Source organism: Panicum hallii, chromosome 8, assembly GCF_002211085.1.
Source record: "Panicum hallii strain FIL2 chromosome 8, PHallii_v3.1, whole genome shotgun sequence".
NCBI lineage: Eukaryota > Viridiplantae > Streptophyta > Magnoliopsida > Poales > Poaceae > Panicum > Panicum hallii.
Window position 1 is genome coordinate 37,611,053 of NC_038049.1, and position 21,605 is coordinate 37,632,657.

Genomic DNA, 21,605 nt, shown 5'->3' on the forward strand with positions numbered 1-21,605 from the left:
CGGCGAGCTCTGACGCGTCGCTTTTTTTTGCTTTTGCCTTTTGGTGGCGCCCGGCGTGAGCTCGAGGTGAGGTGGAGGGTGGAGGGTGCAGAGCTGGGGGGCCGGCAGTGTGGAAGCTGCGTGGCGGCCATGGTGACCCTTCGCTCGCTATCCCTTTCCTCTGGACGCGCTCGCCACACCAGCTCCTGATGTCTGTCACTGTCTTTGGGGCCATTTGGAAACAGGGCTTTCCTTTTATTTTTTTCCTCTCACCTCAACCAAAAAAATAAAATGACGGATTTTGTATAAAATTTGCATGGCTTCCTCGATCATCAGTGCGGGCTCCTCATCTTCACCACCGTGCTAGTTCCCTTCCACTGCAGTATTTTTAGAAAAAAGAAACGGAAAAAATAGGTAATTTTTTTCCAAAACAAATAGAGACACAAACGGTCGTATACATACACGTACACTCACTTGTATAAATACACACATGCACACTTATCCATATGAATACACGCGCACGCTAACCTACGTGAATACATGCACGCAACACTATTCCTATAAGCATCTCCAACGGACTAAGTTTGCAGATCTTTAAGATTGATAAAGTCATCGTACGCGTCTCACTATCAACGGCCATATTACCTACCACTAAAAGAAAATCGCCATTTAAATTTTGGAATAAATCTAAAAAATGCACCCTAACTCTACATGGGTGTAGAGTTAGGACTCGAACCCAAATAGATAGGTTCCACTGCAATAAACTTTGCTAGCCGAGCGGTTCGTAAAATGGATAAGATTATGGATATATGGATTCCAATATCAGTGAAAAATGATTGTTTTTCTGCCTTTATGGAGATTTTACAAAAGACTCTACTTTGCAAGCCCGGACAGGGGCGGCGGCAGGCGTATGCTCCTATATGCCTTGGCATACCTTTGATTAACAAATACACATATTTACACGCCCACGAAGAAGTAAAACCCACTGGTCCAGTAAGGAACAATTGTTTGGTTATATTTATTGAGAGATAATTCTTCAGTCAAGTAAAAGATTAGGATATCATCAATCTTTTCCAACAACTGAAACGAGCCGTAGCTCAGGTGGCAATCGCTCCAGGTTGGGGAGCTGCCTACCGTGAGTTCGAGCGCTGCTCGACTCGCGATTCCTACCTGGGTATAGGTTCTAGTGACTTCGGATACCTTTCAGCCACGTGAAGTTTCTAGGTATAGGTTCTAGTGACTTCGGATGCGGCACAATGATCAAGGTGACGTGCCCGTCTTCGCACTAGTATGGGTATTGGTTCTCAGCCACGTGAAAAGTTTCTAGGTATAGGTTCTAGTGACTTCGGATGCGGCACAATGATCAAGGTGACGTGCCCGTCTTCGCACTAGTATGGGTATTGGTTCTCAGCCACGTGAAGTTTCTAGGTATAGGTTCTAGTGACTTCGGATGCGGCATAATGATCAAGGTGACGTGCCCGTCTTCGCACTAGTATGGGTATTGGTTCTAGTGACTGCCTAGTGACTTCGGATACCTCTCAGCCACGTGAAGTTTCTGGGTATAGGTTCTAGTGACTTCGGATACCTCTCAGCCACGTGAAGTTTCTAGGTATAGGTTCTAGGTCTAGCGTGCGTGTGTGAGTGTGGTGGTGTGAGTTAGTAAGTGAGTTCAGATAATGTACCTTGTACTTGAAGGGTTGAGGTATAAAAAAACAAGGGGTTATATTGGAGTAGCCTTTACTGTTTTGTAATCTTTTTAGTTATTTATGTTTAGAACTTGTATTTTGGTTGTTTTGTAATCTTTTTAGTTATTTATGTTTAGAACTTATATTTTGGTTATTATTATTGAAAGGATCTTGGTGATGCCTAGAGCGGGGTGAATATGCGTATCTAAAAATTTCTAAAAAATCTTCGCAGTGGTTAAACCTATCGAAAATTCTGACCCTACGTAGGAAGTTCTGATGGGTCGAAACTTCCGACACTTGACCGGAACTTCCGATAAAAGGAAAATGCTTATACAAAATTCAAAATTAAACTTGAAACTGCAGAACCTGGCTGAAAAAAAGTTGCGCAATGATACTAGAAGATTTCTGCAAGTGATCTTTGCATGCACAACAACTTGAGTACGTAGATCGGCACAAAACAAATTCTAGGTGAACAAGAACTAAATAAATGCAATAAGCGCAAGATTTTTTCACGAAGTTCACTCCCATTAAGAAAGCTACGTCTCCGTCGAGGAGCTCACAAAGAGCTGGGTCTTCCACTAACTCTTTACCTCACTCAATCAACCAAAAAGGAGGATTGAGTCACTTACTATGAAATCCATAAAGGATGGGTGATACAAACTTCCCGGGGTGCACACACATGAGAGAACGCTCAATCGGGTAATGCCTGATCGTCTAGAAGCAAGCTTCAAAAGTAACAAATGCGAATTGATGAATGAAGATGGTTCATGTGCTCTGAGATGAACTTGGCTGCGTTCTCACTCAAATGCTCAAGTCTTACACCTCAATCTTGTTCTCACCAAAGTCCTAGCTCAAATCAACTTAAGGATTAGCTCTTGGAGGGATTGAGGAAGTGAAGTGAATGTTCTTGGAGGTGTTCTTTGCGTGGAGGTCAGCCACATACGAAGGAGACGCTGAGGGGGTATAAATACTCTAGCTTCAAAAACTATCTATTAGTATGCTAGTTAAGAGATTGTCGGAACTTCCGACCTGGAGTAGGAACTTCCGGCCCTATTAAAAATAGCCGGCCAAGGACCCCCTGTCGGAACTATCAAGCAACTTCCGGCAGGGGTCGGAACTTCCGACACACACTGAGTCAGTGAGAAAACTAAGTGCACAAGTGAGAAAACTAAGGACCCCCTCTCTTGGGTAGTTAGCATCTCAATTAAACACTTTAACATCTTCAAGTCATCTCTTCGTATCCCTCTTAATAGTACGGTGTTTCCTATACTCAAATTCAAAATAGAAAATAAATAAAGATCTTCTTTTGATCTCCATCACCATCTATCAAGTAAATTGGCGACTTTTCACGCAAATATTTCATTTTATTAAATTTTAACCTGTCCATGACTTGACAAACACATTAGCTCCTTATTTATGCATGTCATCAACACCAAAACCCACTTAAAGGGCCAAATGCACTTTCAATCTCCCCCTGTTTAGTGATTGATGACAATATAATTAAGGCTCACAAGTAATACCATAAACCATTTTGAATTCAATCATATAGTTGAACCCCCTTAATTTGTGCATTTTTCAAGATAGAATCACAAATGGCCTCAAATGCCATTTGCACATATTAAAAGAGCTCCCCCTTAATTCAAAATAGAAATTAAGGCTCAAGATAGAATCATTGCATTCGTGGGGTGCAAAGTGTGATGAATAACAATGTGACGCATATGACAAGATATATCACAACAACAAAGTGAAAATAAACAAACACCACCAAGTCATGATCATTACAAGAGCATTAAATTCTAAAACCACACTAGCAAAACAAGTCATGAATAAGTCTTACAAATTAAAAATCTCACTTGGCACACCACAACCACCACACATAACGCAGACACAAAGTCTCACATGTCCACAAGCACTTAGAGTTCATGGTTCAAAGCTACTAGATGCTAGATAGATAGATAAAGTCCAACATCCACCAACCAAATAGCCTATGGTGTACTAGATGCTAGATAGATAGATAGATAAAGCCCAACATCCACCGACCAAATAGCCTATGATGAGCTCAGTCCCCCTTTAGCATCAAGCGTCAAAAAGGAGAGCCCATTCCATAGCCATCACTCATCGTCGTCGTCCTCATCACCTTCATCATCACTTCTTCTTCTTCATCCGTGGGTGTGTTGGCAGCGGGCACTTCCTCTTCTTCTTTGTCATCTGACTTCTCACGCCCGCCCAAATCTTCTTCAATATCGTTATCATCTACTTGGGGAGCACCAAACATCATGGAGGGACCTCCCATCTCCTCCCAAGGATTGTAGAAGGTCGATGGAGGAGGGAAGTCCATAGAAGCATGAATAGGAGAGAGTGAAATATCACTTTTGGCGATTATCTCCTTTTGCCTTGCCTCAATCTTGAGAAGCTGCTCATCAACATACTTCTTGTGGGCATGGATCACCAAACATTGAAGCATGCAAATAACCCGTAAGATATGAAATTGAGAATCCCTTTCTTCTTTGGAGCACGAGGAGGAGGACCACTGTCACACCCGGTTTTAAGGATAAAACTGAATGCATAACTATATGTATGACAGGATCAAATTTCATAGATATAGTGATTTCATCAGTGAATAATCAGCAATAGTATCACGAAAAGAGAATTAAAAGACTATAAAGATTATCAGAGTTATACAACTTATCCTGAAAACGAAGACTCCAAACTTCACAGCCAATCGATCAGGGGTAGGCCTAGAACTCAGCATTATCTTCAACAGACTTCACATCAAATTTCTCTTCTGAGCAGCAATTATAACAAGCGTGAGTACACTTATGGTTGGTACTCAGCAAGTGTTGGGAATTATATGACATGAAGACCAAAATCAAGGAAAGGCTGACTGGCTTACTGCAATAAGCAATTTTAGTTTGTCAAATTTTATTAGCACCTGATTACTAAGTATAATTTCATACCAAAACCCATATTAAACGGAACAGAACGGATGTTGCAAAAGCATATCCAAAACCATAAACATGGTCCACGATTTAATTCATCTTCAAGTTCATTAATCATCTGAGGGTCCAAGCCGCTCGTAACCATGAGCACGGCTGATATATTAGTTTTCACTCTACAGAGGTTATACACTTTACCCACAATTCGTATCTCCCAACATGCCCGAGGTCGCTAGCCTCTTAAACACTTTCGAGGTGAGTGACAAGGGATTCACTACGGGGCCTTTATAAAGGTTCTCTAACTTATGACAATCCGCTAAGATTTCAAGTCAAAGCGGTCATAACTCTCCCTAATGAGGAAGACGCCTTAACCAGGACCATATCATAACCTCAAGAGGATCGAGCTATACCCCGACGATGCAACCTCTCTTGCCCTTTCGTTAACATTATCATAAGCTAGAGTCTCTAATTAATTAGCCAGAACCAGAGCCATATAGTATTGTGGTTGCACTGTTTTCTAGGTGGCTCTCCATGTTTCAATTAAACATATGATCTTATGATTAACAACATAAATTATCCATGAACATGAATTAAAACAGGTATAGCATCATCATTGTTGTCATCAGGGTTATAAATTATTCCCAAACCAGAATTAGTTATAGCAACTAAGCACAAGCTATCCAACATAAAGGTAAAATCTAGATTGACAAGAAATAATCATAAAAACTAGGCATATCCTTAATTAGGATCCATCAAAATTAAGACACATGCATGCATAAAGAAAAGTTGTATTTATTATGATTATTAGGAGAAAAGAATGATCAAAGAAACACTTGACTTTCTTTTAGACAATAGCCGCTTAGAGTCTTCAACTCTTGTTCTTGAAACTCTTAATCTTCAAAACTCTTCGATCGCGCTCTTTCTAACGTCACACAAGCATCGAGCCCAAGCATACAAGCAAACTTACAAATAAGAACAACTAAGAACAGATACACCAAATGAAAAGAAAGATTAAAAAGAGCGTACTAAAATATAGGGCTCGTTGCTAATGTCATGAGAGCGCAAGAAACACGGAAGACGGAGCTACGGTTGAAAAGAAACAACTATCCAAAGAAACTATAAGCTTCATTTATTTTGATTTAGAAAACAAATTTAAAAATATTCAAAAGAGAATATTCTTAATTATAACTAACTCATATTATATTTGCATTAATAAAGACGAGGTACAACTTAGTCAAATTTTATATATAATTGTCTATATACAAATTACACTAATTAAATAATTAATTAGAAAAGAGCTTGTGAGAACATCTAAACGCATAACTTCATGATTCGAGTTGAACTAAAAAAATTAAATTATAAAAATATTTAAGTTGATATGAATCAAGTTAACATTAATTATGAAAACCGGAGTATAGATCTATTTGGATTTTAATTGCAAAAACAAGATGAGAGAACATTAATCAAATTACATCTATAGTTAATTTTAAAACAGGAACTACAGTAGAACAACACTACTAAATGATAGCTTACGCTAAAACAAGACTAACGCAAAAAGAACAGATCAAAAAGGATCCAAAACACGAAATCTACAAAAGAAACAAGGTTTCAGGGACCTAGTCGCGATTAACTGTAGGTTTCAGGGGCTAGCAGAGAAGATTTGCAAGACACAGCAATTTGAGCTCGCAAATAGATCAAAGTTTAGGGTTAGATCTATAAAACATCAGGGCTGGGTTAGGGTTGAACAGATCTAAACTTATAGGGGGTTTTCTGTAGATTTTGCAAGACACAAGAAAGAACATGAAAATTACATGATTCTTTGGGGGTCTAATTGCAAAAGCTCGGGGTGTTCCTGGACATGGCCAGCGGCAACACGGTTGGCCGGATTCCCGGCGATTCCGGACACGAGTAGGCTTGGGATTTGTGGGAAAGAAAGAGGACGTCGAGGGGATTCGATTTTACCGTTTGCCCATGCCGGAAGGAGGCGGTTGTGTTCTGTTCGTGGCTGGTTCTCCTGGTGGCGGTGCTGCATGTTGTGGTGGTGATGCAGGAGGGCTGGCATGCAGCGCAGGGGTACGCGAGGTCGAGCAGAAGGGGCGCAAGGCTCGGGCGTTTGGCCTTGCGAGCAGGAGGGTGGCTCGGCCTCGGCGCTCATGATTTCTATGCAGTGCTTATGGCCTCACAGGTAGTGGCGGCGGTAGCCTTGGTGACGCGAGCAGGGATTGGGGCGCTCCTGGTGGCGGCGCCAGTTGATGTGGCCGCAGCAGGAGGGGCGTGAGGGGAGGCCAGGGCCAGCGATGCAGGGGAGGTCGCAGGGGGCTGCGGGGGAATTAGGGATGAGGCGATGGAGGCGGCTGTTCAGGAGAAACAGAGAGGAATGGGCTAGTCTCCCAGATTTTTATAGGGCTAGCGCTCTAGCTCAGCATGGCACCCACATCAAGCAGGCGGCAGCATGGTGCAGCACCTAGACTCGATTGAGTCTGGCTGGTGGAGGGTGCGGGGCTGAGAGTTTAGCGAGCAAGGACTTGGCTCAGCAGCAGGGAACATAGGGGCTCGGCGCTCGGAACCCTAGCTTGGCATGCTACGCGCGCCTAGAACGGCAGCACATCGGGCTGGGACTCATTCTTGAGTCCAGAATTCCCTTGGGAGAGACGAGACATGGTTAACCAGCGGGCCCCACAAGTTAGCGAGCAAAGAGAGAGAAATGGGCCTAGGAGCTTCTTCACTTAATCGGAAAGCTTCTGGACAACACCAACTTGGTGAAGGAAGGCGATCAGTGGTGAGTGTCGGTCAGGTAGCTTTGATGAGCTATGAAGCTTCGGGATAGAAAGGAAAAAGGCAAAACGACGGGGTTTGCTTCAGTCTAGTTTTTGTCGACGGAAAGCAACGGACGACAACATCATGGTGGTGGTCGAGCTCAAACTTGCGCGTGGCATGATTCTAGGGCTTAGGGTGGATTGGATCAAACACGTCTTGAATCCAGCTCGAGATGAAAAGAAAAGAGAATTTAATTTTCTAGAACATATTTTCAGGCTTAAAATAAATCTAGAAAAGTGCAGGTAAATCTTCTAAACTGTGAAAAATATATCCAGAAGAGTCCTAAAAATTCCGAGGAAAACTCAGGAGATAATTTGGGACACGAGGAATCCAAATAAAAATACTTGGAATTTGAGAAAAAGATTTTAGAACTTTCTAATAAATGGATTTAGCTCTATGGAAAAAGAGAATAAATGCCAGAAAAATATGAAAAATTCTCGAAAAACCCTAAAGATGGATGAACATATTCTCAAAGATATTCACATCCTAAAATTAAATATTTTAGGGTGTGACAACCACGAGAGCTTGAAGGACCTTGTGAGCTAGATGGACCATGAGGGCTAGAAGGAGCTTGTGATGGTCCGTGAGTGGAGCGACGAGGTGCATGAGAGCCAAGTTTGTGAAGTCGCTCAAGTTGACCTTTGTTTGGCTTGTAGACTTGATGGCCCTTGTCGGTCAAGATCTCCACACCTGTCACTTCTTTGATCATAGCAAAGATATATGGAGCATAGTGCCAGCTCTTCTTGGGTGAAACTGAACAAATGATGATCTCCCCCCAAATGAAATCAAAGACACTAAACTCATTTTGATTTGGAGCCATCCTTGCAATCAAATTCTTGGACATGTTAGAGATATTGTCCGAATCACCTCTTTTGGTACAGAGTGTAGCGAAAGAGTTGGTTGAGCAATTTGTAGTAGGGTGTCAACCCATGTATAGTCCCAAACTTGATGTCTCCATAAGCACTATCATACATGTAGTGGAGCTCTCCATCCTCTAACACATTTTCCTCCTTATGTATCTTCTCCCTTGTGAGATTAGCATTAGAGAATCCAAGGATGCTTGCAAACTGAGCATACTCAACTGGGAAGGGCTTGCCTTGAATGGTCCAATGGAAGGTCTTGGTTGAGCGGTTGACATAGAGAATTGCAGAAAACTGTGCTACAACCTCCTCATTCCAATCACAGTTGAAAGACATAATTGAGGACAGATTCGTTCTCCTACAAGCCTCTTCAACTTCTCTCCACGGGCATGTCAATCTCAAACAAATAATTCCAGTTGATTGATTTCAGTTTGGTGGGGGATGTGATTTGTGAAGAATCACTTAATCATACCAATTAGCATGAAAATTCATCCAAAAATAGACATCCCCTTGCTGCTCCTTGGCATACCGAGAGGGATCATCATACCTCAAAGCATAAAGATCATGCTTTCCCTTGGTGTAGTATGTTGGACGAACCCTATTGTACTGCATACCAGTTTGCCTAATAGGTGCCTGCATCCGAATGATGATCCTCTCAAGATACTCCAATGATTCCCCTGCATCTGCCATATGAGAGCCTGGAGCGGAGGCACGCTTTATGTGAGGGCGAGTGCCTTGACCTGAAGTTCCTTGAGGATTTGGCCTGCCACGACCACGAGAGCGCAAAGGAACCTTGGGGACTGCCTTTCTCTTTCCCGTGCAATGAGCAATGGGTGAATCTTCGGTTGCCTCCGAATCGGATGAGATTGGTGATTCACTCTCCGGAGTTGCAGCCCTCTGTTTCCCTCTCTTTTCATGGGCCATCTAAAGAATATATGGTGAGAATCAGGATGGATGAAAAGATGGAATCAAAAGAGCTAGAATTGGGTGACTCACGCGCCTGTCGGAACTTCCGACCCTAGGTCGGAACATCCGACAGAACTTGAGTCAACACAATGATCCAAGAATCGAGAGTTTGAGCCCACCAAACTTGACAAGATTTTAGGCATGAGTTCTAGGATGTATATAGAAGCTAAGCCCTAACGAAAATCATCTAACTCCTTCTACATTGAGAGATCGGGTGACAGGATTTTTGAAAGATTTACCTTGAAGATTTCCCGTGTTATGGGGATCGGATCTTCCGAGGAGTGGGGAATCCAAAGAACTCAATGGCAATGAAATCCCACGGTTGAAGCTTGAAATCCCGTGAAGAGTTTGAGTGGAGTGAGAGAGGGCCGGCGGTTTTCAATGAAAGAGGAGTTAGGGCTGGCGATTATAGGCCTCACTGATTTGTCGAAAGTTTCGATGGGGCATCGGAAGTTCCGACAGAAAAAGAATTTGAACCCGAGGACCCTCGGTCAGAAAAATGAAGAAACTTCTGAGGGTCATTGGAAGTTCCGATGAATATTGATTCTGCCTCCCGAAAACCCCTTCTCGGGGCAATCCTGATACTTCCGATGGGCATCGGAAGTTCCGACCTGGAGTCGGAAGTTCCGATGACAGCTTAAGTTCTCCAGAAAGATAGATTTTGAGATTGAATGAGTTTGTAGATTTTAAGAGATATTGCTTGTAGACATATGAGATAACTTGGCATTTAGTGATTAGTAACAAACAACATTACATAACAATGATCACAAGAGTCAAGTTTTGATAAGAGATCAAAAATCAAATTTTGAAAACAACTCAACGCAAGGAAATTCATTTGTCCTATCTAGGAAACAATCGAGTATGTGCAACAAATCAAGCCAAGTTACGAGAATCCAAGATATTTAGTTCATTCCTCAAAACGCAGAACCTTTGCTCATCTAGAGACTTAGTGAAGATATTGGCAAGTTGCCGTTCGGTGCTCACAACATGTAAAGCAATATTTCCCTTAGCCTCATGATCCCGTAAGAAATGATGTCTTATATCTATATGCTTTGTTCAGGAGTGTTGCACCAGATTGTTATCTAGCTTGATAGCACTCTCATTGTCACACAAGAGTGGAATCTTACTAAACTTACAACCGAAGTCACTCAAGGTTTGCTTCATCCATAAAAGTTGGGCACAACATGCACCCGCTGCAACATATTCTGCTTCTGCGGTGGATAAAGCAACTGAATTCTGTTTCATAGAGCTCAAAGATACTAGGGACCTTCCAAGAAATTGGCAAGTCCCCGTTGCACTCTTTCTATCTACCTTGCAAGCGGCATAATCCGAATTGGAATAGCCAAGTAGATCGAAAGTGGAGCCTTTGGGATACCACAAGCCAAGGTTAGGAGTGTGTTGACAGCCATTAAAACACATTGTGACCGTCAACTTCTTGGGAATAAATCAAAGCTTTGCACTAAGTTCCACACATAATTTGCTTATCTCTAACAAGTGCAACAAGTTTTGGGTGAGTTGTGATTGCAGAAACACGTGGTACAAAAATGATCCCAAATGGGAGAAATCCCAAGCCGGCCGGCCCCCTTAGGACGGCCAGCCTGGCACTGCGACCTTTCGAGCCCAAACTTCACCAACATGCAAGAAACACACGCAAGATGATCCTGAGCCGTGCAATCAAAGTTGGTTTGATCAAATGGACCGAAAGGCCTAGCACTTGGATGAAAGGGCCCACACTTGGATGCCACACATGCAACTTCCACAAAACTGCCTCTTGGCGAGCAATCCAAGACGTTCAGAAACAATGATGGTTGATCGGACGCGTGAGGACAAAGTCCCAGGGCAGCCGGCCTCACCTAGGCTGGCCGGCCTACAATTTCGCGCCAAGTCGAAGACGCAGCCTCGACAGTTATCTCCACCGTATTCAGGACTCAATCCAAGCCGTAATATCAAAGTCGGTGCAGATCAAAGGCCGGCTAGCCTCCCCTAGGCCGGTCGGCCTCAAAGTTTTGCAACTTCTCCAACCGTTTCACCGACCTTCCCCTAGGCAGCTCTACACTATAAATAGGGGTGCACACTCACTTGTGACACACACCAAGGAGTTCTCTTCTCTCCTTTCACTTTCTAGAGTTAGGTTTAGTAGTCTGGGAGTTAGAGTCGAGTCGAGCTTGTCTCGGGATTCCGAAGTCATCATCAGATGTCTGGTATAGCTCTTGTATCTTTCCCTTTGATATTTTATCAATATAATTTATCTTCTTTACTTTTCGAGTCAACTTTGCTTTTCGCATTTATTTATCCTTTCCAAGTTATCCAACTTGTGTGCGGAAGTACCTTTCTTCTAGCTTTGGCTTTGTTACCTTTCTTGTTTATCGGGATCTTACCTTGCAGGTTTTCTTGTTCGGACTAGGGAGCTCAAGTCAATCCCCTAGGTTGAGGGGGGTTTCTTTTGAACGCGTCAAGAGAAATCCTAACACCGAATGTAGAAGTGTATCTGAGCTTAGTGTTAGCTAGGAAGTGTGTTCCACCCCACATTACCGTTGTGGTAGGCGGCAGGTGGTGACAGCCCTGTCCGTCCCTTGTAGTCCACCACATCCGGGTGCTTTCATAGCAGTAGTAGCAGGTTGCCGTTGGACTCCCCTCTCACCCCTTTCTGCAGTCCTTCCTCTTACAGCCGCTGAAGTAAGATCTAAGTTCCTGATAACTTGTTAGGAGCAAGGTTTAGTCTAGTGAGGCTAGCTTGATAGTCTAGAAGTGTTTTAGGAGTCTTTCTCACTCGTTGTCCTCCCAGCTGCATACCGCTCTAAGGTTTAGAGTCTCTTGTGTCAGACAGTCATCACTTGGCCATTACCTTATTTTTCTTATCTGGCCTACCCCTGCTAGTTAGTCGATTCATATCTCTAGTAAAGTTTGTCATTCGATTCTTCGATACTCTTTATCTATAGTGCTTCCCCGAGGAAATAAACGATACCCTGGAATACTCCAAGGTGAAATGCTACAGCGGTAATTCTATGCGCTTGCAGAATATCAATTCTATTGGAGCATTAGAAACACCAACAAGCAGCTCTGGCGTCGTTGCCGGGGAAGCAATTGGCTAAAGATATCGTCAAATAGTTTGATAAAATTTACTGATTTGTCACCGCTAATTTTAGCGGGATTACCATTGCACTCTATTTCCTCGTGATTTATGTAGAGCAGTGTATGACCGGTTTCGATCTACCATAAAACTTCAACTCGAATCCAGAAAGAATTGGGAGAATTATCCAACGTAGAGTTGTCCCACCATAGAAGCGACTATCCTTAGGCCAAGGTTCGACGACACCACCTTCATCACCCATGGCTCAGAAGACACTCCGTCAGTTCTCAGCCCTATCCAACAGCCATATCCCTACTGGATTAAACACCGACCAAGGCACTGAAGGCTTTGAGCTGAAGACCAGACTTGTCAACATGGTCCAAGCAAGTCCTATTTGTGGTAAGGCATCAGAGGATGCCAACGCTCACCTTCAGAACTTTCTGGAAGTGAGTAGCATAATCAACCCCAAAGGCACTACAATGATAATAATCATCTCCGTCTGTTCCCATTCTCTTTGCTTGGAAAAGCAAAGATGTGGTTCTACACCAACAAGGAAGCATTCAACAGTTGGAATGCTTGCTCCAATGCCTTCCTGGCCTAGTACTTTCCGATGGGTAGAACCAATGCCCTTCGGAACAGGATTTCTAGTTTTCAACAACTCCAGGACGAGACAATCCCGGAAGCCTGGGAATGTCTCCAGGAATACATTGCAGCATGCCCACACCATGGCATGAAAGAATGTCTTATCATTCAGAACTTCTTCCACAGCCTGAGCCAGCGAGCGTAGGATCATATGGACGCAGCAGCGGGGGGAGCATTCCTCTCTCTCGATGTTGTAGGAGCTAAAGCGCTCATCAACAAAATTGCCTCCGACCAGATTTGGAAGGGAGATAGGCAGCCGGACCATGGAAAAGGAGTACACCAGATTGATGGTGTAGATATGCTGGCAGCCAAGATGGATCTTCTCATGAAAAAGCTGGAATTTCCGCACCAGGAGGTTAACCAGATCATGGAGTGTCGGATCACATGTGAGACATGTGGCGATACTGGGCACTCGGGCGACAACTGCCCGACGACTCAAGAGGATGTAAATTTTATTGGGAATGGTAACCCCAATAGTTCATGCTACCATCCTCAGCAAGGTTGGAATTCCAAGCCCGACCTCCCCTTTGGCCAACAGCAAGGTAACAATTTTAATAACAGTTTTCAGCCTTCACTTAAAGACTTAGTGTACGGCCAGAAACAAATAAATGATAACATTAGTAAGAAATTTCAAGCTAATGATAAAATTTTGGAGTCTCTGGCCGCACAACTAGAGGGTTTTAACTCTGTTATTAAAAATCAGCTGACTTTAAATAAAATGATAGAAACACAAGTAACTCCGCTGGACTCATCTTGCCCTAACCATAACACGGGAAAGCTACCTGGGCAACCGGAAGTGAACCCGAAGGGAAGTGTGAATGCGGTGACTACGCAGGCTGGAAAGTCCTTGCATGTTCCACCCTATCCGCAGGACGTAGGTACACGGCGGAAGACCGTAACCGCCAGGAATACCAATGCTGAAGATGACGTGCAGGAGGAGGCCGATGAATCCATCACTGCTACCCAGGGAGAAACCGATGAGGCCCCAAGGGCTTCTCGAGAGTACCATGATACAACCACCTTTCCATTTCTGGAATAGAGAAGGAGGCCGGTGGCCGACGAGCAATTCGGCAAGTTCGTCGAGGTAATTAAGAAGCTTTATATCAATATACCACTTCTTGATGCTATGCAGGTTCCCACGTACGCCAAGTATCTCAAGGATATCCTTGGAAACAAGAGGTCCCTGCCGACCACCGAGGTCAAACAGCTTACGGAGGTGTGTAGCACAGCTATACTCAATCCTCTCCTGGAGAAGAAGAAGGACCCAGGATGCCCCACCATCACATGTTCAATCGGAGCCCAACACTTTGAGCGCGCTCTTTGTGATCAGGGGGCAAGCGTCACTGTCATGCCAAAGGTAGTTTATCACAAACTTAACCATCATGTGCTTACTCCAACTGCTATGTGCTTGCAGCTAGCGGACCAATCCGTTTGTTGCCCCATGGGAATTGCCGAGAATATTCCGGTGAAAATACGGAATTTCTTCGTTCCCGTTGATTTTGTCATTCTCGACATGGAAGTCGACACCAAGACCCCTCTCATTTTGGGAAGGCTGTTCTTGAGCACGGCAAATGCACACATCGATGTGGGAGCTGGAGAAATTCTGCTCAACATCAATGGGCAGAAGGAGATATTCGCCTTCAGACCGAAGGTCGAACAATGCTCTTAGGTCAAAACATTCAACTGGAAGAAATCCGAGAAAGAGCTGGAGAAGCCATCTACCCCATCCATCGACGCCCTCATCAAGTTCATGGAGAATCTTCAAATTCGAGAGGAGATCAAGGTGCATAACCAACAGAACACGAAGCGAAGGATCCAACGTAAGGAATTTCTGGAGCTCGAGTGGAAAGAGATCGAAGCAAGAAAGTCCACAAGAAAAAGTGGCAAGTGGCATCACCGACGACACCTCCATCCGGTGAAGACAATCGAACGCAAGGTATGGACAGTCTTGCTCAGGACTCAAAACCCGAGCTCTCACCATGAGGTAACATGGTAGTTATCTATTCTTTGTATTAGCATATAGGATAGTTTATTTCCTTGCATAATTTCCTTTCAACTTCATCATAGCACGTTTAAATTTCTGCAAAGTGTATATTTGAAATTTTGAACTTTTTCTTTCATTTGCACTGTATAAAAAAAATCAGCCAAATGTCAGGCCAGCCGGCTCCACCCAGGCCGGCCAGCCTCACATGTCATTATTTGGTCAGGGTGCAGCATGCAGGTGGAGCACTAACGTGCAAGGAGCAGAAATGATCACATCCATGCACTACTGAGCTTCATCTAAGCTTGGGGGAGGTCCCATGTATCCAGGTAAGCCATCCAACCCGCCCATTAGTTTCAAAGGTTCCATGCCATGCTAACAAAAAAAATTAAAAACTAATAATAATAATAATAATAAATGTTTCATGCTTTGAAAATAAAAAAACACTCGCAACTCATAAGTGTGGAAATCCGTGTAAGCTCTTATCTTGGAAATAATGAATAGTTGCTCTGTTCATGCTTTGCAAGTGCCTCGTATACAACTTTTACTCTCTGAGTACTTGAACTTGTTGGCACATGAAAATTATTATCATTAAAAATCTGGTTTTGTGGGCACATGAGCTTGATTTCCAAGTCTAGGTTGTTGTGAGATTTGAGATAGTTGGAACCAGAATAAAACTGCATGCTCTAGTAGGGAACCTCTCGGAATTTCTTTAAAAATAAATCATGGTAAAGATATCTCCTTTGGTTTATATATCCTATCCAGAGCCATAATGTTTTATCATCTGAACCGATATAAGCTATCTTGAGGTTCTTAGAGCTGTGCTGAATGGTGTGTCCGTTCAAGGAAGGTACTTGTCATCTATCGATCTTTCTCCTTTGTGTACCCATTGTTTTGCTAGCCTCAAAATGTCTGGCAAGTCAATTACCTACCCCAGATAGTGACATCCACCTTCGCCAGACAATCCCACTCACAACAAAGCCCAAAATCTCCACAATGATCCCATCCATCCAAGAATGGTCTATCCAATGAAATCTCCATTCCAATATTCTATCAGCACGGAGATATGACAAAAGAGAAAGGAGACAAAGACCCATACCTCCCTTCAAAATTTTTTTACAAAATAAGGAGTTCATAGACCGGAAGTATTCCAAGTGTGAGTCCATTTCATCCCTCTCCCTCGAACATTTTACCTTCCATAAGATCGGGATTTGTTCGGGTAGCAACCTCTTGCGAACCACTCTTTGGCTCGGCAACATAGGTAACCAAGGTATGCTACACTCCTTCTACCCATAACTCCACCTATCAACCTTAGAGTAGGAAGAAGATGGTCAACATTTCCGACCATGGTGAGGACTATACACCTTGAGCGATTTGAGAGTACCAATGGGGGAATCTTAAACCTCTTTTGAAAAAAAATCCGAGAAGGAACCTAAACAGGAAGCAAGACATATTTTGGTGAAGACTGTTCAGTCTCTCAATCGCCCAAGATGAGGGATGAAATGCGGGTAAGCTCCACACTCCGGAAACCAAGGTACGAGCCAACTTATTCAAGTACATATGGGGTAGAGTAATATGTTGTGCACAAGGTACCTGCAGGGTGTGAACATCGACACAAGTCCTGATCCACCGAGCCTGAAGTTTTAGCTTTGCTCGAGGATGAGCAAAAGTCTAAGGTTGGGGGTGTGTTGACGGCCACTAAAACACATTGTGACCATCAACTTCTCAGGAATAAATTAGAGCTTTGCACTAAGTTCCATACATAATTTTCTTATCTCTAACAAGTGCAACAAGTTTTGGGCGAGTTGTGATTGCATGAACACGTGGTACAAAAATGAGCCAAAATGGGATAAATCCTAGGCCAACCAGCCGGCCTGGCACTGCAACCTTTCGAGCCCAAACTTCATCAACATGCAAGAAACATACGCAAGATGATCCTGAGCCGTGCAACCAAAGTCGGTTTGATCAAATGGATCGAAAGGCCTAGCACTTGGATTGAAGGGCCCACACTCAGATGCGACACATGCAACTTCCACAAAACCGGCTCTTGGTGAGCAATCCAAGACGTCCAGAAGCAATGATGGTTGATCGGACACTTGAGGACTAAGTCCCAGGGCCGCCCGGCCTACAATTTTGCGCCAAGTCGAAGACGCAGCCTCGGCAGTTATCTCCACAGCCTTTAGGATTCAATCCAAGTCGGTGTAGATCCAAGGCTTGCCGCCCTCCCCTAGGCCGGCCAGCCTCAAAGTTTTGCAACTTCTCCAACCGTTTCACTGACCTTCCCCTAGGCAGCTTTACACTATAAACAGGGCGCACACTCACTTGTGACACACACCAAGGAGTTATCACTCTTTTCACTTTCTAGGGTTAGGTTTAGTAGTCTGGGAGTTAGAGTCGAGTCGAGCTTGTCTCGGGATTCCGGAGTCATCATCGGATGTCTGATATAGCTCTTGTATATTTCCTTTTGATATTTTATCAATATAATTTATCTTCTTTACTTTTTGAGTCAACTTTGCTTTCCGCATTTATTTATCCTTTTCAAGTTATCCAACTTGTGTGCGGAAGTACCTTTCTTCTAGCTTAGGCTTTGTTACCTTTCTTGCTTATCGGGATCTTACCTTGCGGGTTTTCTCGCCCGGACTAGGGAGCTCAAGTCAGTCCCCTAGGTTGAGGGGGATTTCTCTTGAATGCGTCAAGAGAAATCCTAACACCGAGTGCAGATGTGGTGTCTGAGCTTAGTGTTAGCTTGGTAGTATATTCCACCCCACAGTACCGTTGTGGTAGGCGGCAAGTGGTGGCTTGAAATTTTGCACACATGCACACACTAAGCATAATATCGGACCTAGATGCCCATAGATAAAGAAGATAGCCATTCATGGAGTGATATACTTTTTGATCAACTGACTTCAATTCTTCATTGAGATCAAGATGACCATTTAATGCCATTGGTGTCTTGATGGGCTTGGCATCAGCCATGTCAAACTTCTTGAGCATATCCTTCGCATACTTAGTTTGATATATGAAAGTCCCTTCCTTCATTTGCTTGACTTGAAACCCAAGGAAAAACTTCAATTCACCCATCATTGATATCTCAAACCTCTTGGTCATGATCCTACTAAATTCCTTACAAAATTTTTTATCAGTAGAACCAAATATAATATCATCAACATATATTTCGCAAAAAAAGATATCCTTATCAACTTTGTGAGTAAAGAGAGTAGAGTCAGCTTTGCCATTACAATGTTGTTCTTGAGAAGAAAATCCTAAAGGCATTCATACCATGCTCGTGGAGCTAGCTTAAGCCCATAAAGCCACTTATGGAGCTCGTACACATGGTTTGGAAATTTTGGATCTTCAAAACCTGGCGATTGTTCTACATACACCAACTCGGATAGGGGACCATTAAATAATGCACTCTGTACATCCATTTGATAAAGCTTGAAATCATGGTGAGTAGCTAGGCTAATAAAATACGAATTGACTCAAGCCTAGCTATGGGTGCATAGGTTTCACCAAAATCCAAACCTTCAATTTGGGTGAAACTTTGTGCAACTAACCTTGCCTTGTTCCTTGTGACGACACCATATTCATCTTGCTTGTTCCAGAAAACCCATTTGGTGCCCATCACATTTTGCTTGGGTCTTTCAACCAACTCTCATACCTCATTTCTTGTGAAGTTGTTTAGTTCTTCTTGCATGGCAATCACCCAATCTGGATCATCAAGTGCTTCTTCTACCTTGAGAGGTTCCAAAGAGGAAACAAACGAGTAATATCCACAAAAAGTTGCTACCTCTTCGAATACTCCCAAGGTTGTTGTCAACAGGATGATCCCATTGAATACTTTGATGAACTCTTGGATGAGACACTTGTGATTGGGGTTGAATTGGTCCAACATCATCATCTTGAACTTGTGGTGCATCTACTTGAGCTTCTCCACCTTGTTCTCCCCCATGATCAATGCCATGAACTTGATCATCACCATGAACTTGACTTTGATCTTGAGGTTGTTGAGAGCTTGGTGGTTCAACTCTTGTGGATGATGATGGATCATTGTTTCTTTCTTCAACCGGAGTTTGAGCTTGAACTTCATGAGGCCTCACTTCACTCAAGCCCATCCTCATGATTGATAGACTCGGGGTTCCTCCTCATATACAAGATTTTTATCAACTTGCTCTACTTGAGAGCTGTTGGATTCATCAAAAGTAGTGCACCTTGGGTTTGTTACCGGTGATTATCTCATGGGGTGTCTTGCCTAAGTATTTGTGGAGGTAGAGGCGGTTGATTGCATGGCAAGCCATGTTGATTGCTTCGGCCCAAAAAATAACCGAAATCTTGTACTCATCAAGCATGGTTCTTGCGGCTTCAATCAATATCCTATTCTTCCTCTCCACTATACCATTTTGTTGAGGAGTGTATGGAGCAAAGAATTCATGCTTGGTCCCTTCTTCATCAAGAAATTCCTCAACTTTGGTGTTTCGGAATTCCGAGCCATTGTCACTTCTTATGTTCTTGATTTTCAACTCATACTCATTTTGAGCTCTTCTAATGAATTTCTTGATTACTCCTTGAGCTTCACTTTTATCTTGCAAAAAGAATACCCAAGTGAATCGAAAAAAATCATCAAAAATAATAAGACCATATTTGTTACCGCCAATGCTAATATAGGCAATTGGTCCAAACAAATCCATGTGTAGAAGCTTCAAAGGTCTTGATGAGGTCATGATGTTCTTGGCGGGGTGTGGAGCACCAACTTGCTTCCCGGCTTTGCATGCACTACACAACCTATCTTTCTCAAAAACAACATTGGTTAGTCTAAGGATGTGCTCGCCTTTTTGAAGTTTGGCCAAGTTCCTCGTCCCGACATGGGCTAGTCGGCGATGTCAAAGCCAACCTAAATTAGATTTTGCAACTAAACAAGTTTTGGGCTCAACTTTCTCCTTTGAGAAATCAACAAGATAAAGTTTACCCTTCAATCGACCCGTAAATGCAATAAAGGAATCCTCCCTTCTAAAGACGGTCATACCCACATTAGTAAAGAGACAATTGTACCCCATTTCACAAAATTGTGAGACGGACAACAAATTGTACCCCAAAGATTCAACCAAGTAAACATTTGAAATTAAGTTGTCATTTGAGAGAGCAATTTTACCCAATCCAATTACATCCCCTTTGCTATTATCTCCGAAGATAATAGTTTCTCTTGGTATGTCATGAAGCTCTAGGGGAGTGAACAAATCCTTCTCCCCGGCCATATGATTTGAGCATCCACTATCAAGCAACTATGCGGTGCCACCGGAGGAATAGACCTACAAAACAAATGAACCTTGGAATTCAGGTACCCAAAAATATTTGGGTCCTTGAGGGTTAGATGGATACACTTTTGGAACCCACAAACTTCTAAGAATGGCCTTCTTAGTGTAAGCTCCAACATACTTGACTACTATTTTACCATTGTGGTCCATTATCACCATGTAGTCGGTAGTGTATCTTGGTGATGGCTCATGCTTGACAACCTTGTCCTTTATGGGAGCCTCAACACTTTTCTTGACTTGGGAGGGAATTGTAGTGGTCACACCATGAGCAATGTTCATCAAGTCCTCAAAATTTGCTTCTTTTGTGAATAGGACACATTTCTTACCTTTGACCACCTTCCAGTCATTTACCTTCCTTATAATGTTCAAGCCCATCCTTTTTGTTAGGATATCTTCCATTGATGTAGTTAACCTTAGGCTTAGGCTTGACCTTACCTTCATACCCATTCTTTACTAACATGTTCATTTTCTCAAGTTCAGCATCCTTTGCTTGGATCAACTTCTCTAGCTTTGCCATGTTAGTAACACAAGCTTGCACGTCAATTTTATAGTATTTGGAGCAACCTTCACTTGTGCAGACATTGAAGTTAAGAGTTGCTTCGGAATTAGTTTTGGTGCTTTCCCAAAGAGCTAACTTCAAGATTATTGTATTTGATCGTTAAGCATTAGAAGATTTCTTGAAGTTCACTATGAGTGGCCTTTAGGGAAGCTAGAGATTCATTGATCAAAGTGTTCTTCTTTGATATCCTCTCATTTGAATCATTAGCTAGTGACAAGTCAATAGCTAATTTTTCAACCTTCACCTTTTCTTCGGTAAGAGCTTTCTCTAAGGCAAGGTTTATCTCCTCGTCAAGAATGAGCAAGTCCTCTTGCCTATCGAGGCACTCCCTCTTTTTCTCTAATTTCTCCATAAGTTTTTTAATTTCTTTAAAATCTATTTTCCCAAATTATTTTATCATGTAAGCTCTATGTTGTTCTTTCTCATCATCCAAATCATTTTGTGCACTATTAGATGTGGAGGAAGGATGGGAGGGAGAGGTTGATGATTCTTGTACCTTAGCCCATCTTGGCATGAGACAAAAAGGAGCGTCATCTTTATCATCGGAGATGTTGTTGAAGATCTTCCTTGAAGACATGAGTACGGCTAGAGTATGTTGAAGATCTTCCTTGAAGACATGAGTACGGCTAGAGTATCCACACCTTCATAATCGGAGTCTTCATGACTAGATTCCCACTCTTGACCAACATGAGCATGATCTCGATATTTCTTCTTGTAGTCCTTACTCTTCTCCTTGTATCTCTTCTCCTCCTTTTCTTTGTTCTTCAATTGTGGGCAATCGGCAATGTAATGCCCCCT

At 42.9% G+C, this 21,605-nt stretch overlaps 1 non-coding gene across 1 annotated transcript; it reads right to left on the reverse strand.

Annotated features, from left to right (window-relative positions):
* Positions 1-12,938: 12,938 nt before the first annotated feature.
* LOC112872498 lies at positions 12,939-13,045 on the reverse strand. Its single transcript, XR_003224692.1, has one exon. It is a non-coding gene; the product is annotated as a small nucleolar RNA R71 (small nucleolar RNA).
* Positions 13,046-21,605: the final 8,560 nt, after the last annotated feature.